At 52.6% G+C, this 1,957-nt stretch overlaps 1 non-coding gene across 1 annotated transcript; it reads right to left on the bottom strand.

Moving 5' to 3' along the window:
• Positions 1-811: 811 nt before the first annotated feature.
• On the bottom strand, positions 812-930 carry LOC120587391 (5S ribosomal RNA). The gene has a single exon (XR_005648951.1). It is a non-coding gene; the product is annotated as a 5S ribosomal RNA (ribosomal RNA).
• Positions 931-1,957: the final 1,027 nt, after the last annotated feature.

Raw genomic sequence — 1,957 nt, 5'->3', positions numbered from 1 at the left:
TCTTCCTTCTGCTCTCCAGCCACTGAGAAACCAAATCAAGTCACAGCTCTGGGCACGCAGAGCTCTCTCCCGGTCTGTCTCACGTAAACAACGTGTCGATCACTTTCCCTTCGAATAAACACATTGGTTTTTTTTTTTTGTTTTTTTTAAGTGTAAAAGTTATAGATATTTGGAAATTATTTTAAAGCGTACCTAAAAATCTATCACTCGACGCAACCGCTGTTTCATTTGGGTTTGGCTTAGCGCTTTCTCCTGTGTAAAATACTTAAGATACACATATTCAGAGAGTGTGCGCATGTGTTTGCATCCTGATTTTTGAGGACACGCGACGACATAGAATTTTCCAAGGTGTCACGGCTGCGTCACACTCTAGTTTAAAATGACTGCCCAGCTAGCGAAACGAGGAGGCAATGTGGTGTGGAGGGAAGACTGAAGGCTTTAGACCCAGGCGGGCTTGTCTACTGCCACTTAGCAGTCGGTGTGATTTGCCTGTTCTCTCTGCACCTCGTTTTTCTCCTGTCTAAAATGAAGGCACGTCCTCTTCCTTTTATGGAGAGGCGTGAGAATTAGACGAGGAGGAGGAGCAGTCCACACCCGGTTGCCGTTTTCGTTGGGATTACAGCGGGCACGTGATCCTGAGCTGTCCTGTGGTTCTCGGGCACACTGTGACTCTCGTCTTCATTTATTTTTAAATTTCTATTTATTTATTTCTTGTAGGCGGGGCAACCCTTGGTTGACCTCACAGATTGTAAGGACCTTGTCAGCTTACAATCTCTCTCTTTTTTTTTTTTATTTTTTTTTAATTTTTTTATGCCTACAGCACCTGGTCTTCCTAGGTGGTCTCCCATCCAAGTACTAACCAGGCCCGACCCTGCTTAGCTTCCGAGAGCAGACGGGATCGGGCTTGTTCAGGGTGGCGTGGCCGTAGACTGTGACTCTCGTCTTTAAACTGGGGTTTAGCAGATCGCACATCCCTCCAAGAGCCTTCGCTGCAGGTTTCAAGGGCTGATGAGATTCCGTTTGCATCGCTGGGCAGCTTGGGCCGTGCTTAAGCAAGTGATGATGTGAGCAAAGGACCAAGCTCTGGGACTCGAGGACCAGTCGGCCTCCTAAAATGTTCCAGGAGAGGGTGATATTGACACCGGGGGACTCCAAGCTGCGGCTGGAACCAAAGACATCAACTCAGTTTGCCTAAAATCAGTCCAACAGAAAATACGGAACGCCTTCTACGGGCCAGAGTTTCCTGTAAAAATGCGCAGTAAGGGTAGGTCCCCAACCTCTATAGAAAGGGAAGAGAAAGACAATAAATAAATTTCAGTCAAGGTTAGCACGGAGTAAGTGATAAAAAGTGACCAGAAGTCGGGCGGGCCGCTTCATCAGGGTGTCCGGGAAGGCCTCTCCAAGGGCAGAGCCTGAAGGAAACGAGAGAGCCAGCCCTGTGGATATTGAGGACAGGAAGATGGCAACACTTCTGTCTGCCCAAGACCGAGGGCTTTCCTGGGAAGCAGGACTTTGCTAACGTCAGGATTGTCCCAGGCAGAAGAAACAGCAGATGCCAAGGCCGACGAGAGAGAGAGAACTTGGTGTGTTTCGGAAATGTCCGGGAGGCTGATAAGGAGCTCAGGGAGAGAAAGGGACAAGCACGGGGCGGGGGGCAGGGCCAGGCCACATGGGGCCTCACTGCTTAGGGCGAGGGCGGCCGGATGGACGGGCTCTAGGCATTCGGGGCAGGAAGGTGAGGCCGGCAGGGGCCGGGGTGACCGAGCCAGGGCCTTCCTGCCCCAGGGAGTGAGGCTGCGAGCTCTCCTGATGCTGCTGCAGCTGGGCGCAGAGCCACAGCAGCCACTTCCTCGACGTGGGGGCCCCTCCTGGCCCGCCCGCCCGCCCGCGTGCCTGGAGCCCTGGCATCACACACGCGGGAGACCGCGGATGGCGGGTCGTTCCGTCAGCGGCAGCA

This window comes from Pteropus medius, unplaced genomic scaffold (assembly GCF_902729225.1).
Source record: "Pteropus medius unplaced genomic scaffold, Ma_sr-lr_union100, whole genome shotgun sequence".
Classification (NCBI taxonomy): domain Eukaryota; kingdom Metazoa; phylum Chordata; class Mammalia; order Chiroptera; family Pteropodidae; genus Pteropus; species Pteropus medius.
Note: the sequence above shows the minus strand (reverse complement) of the source record. Positions and strands in the feature narration are given on the sequence as shown.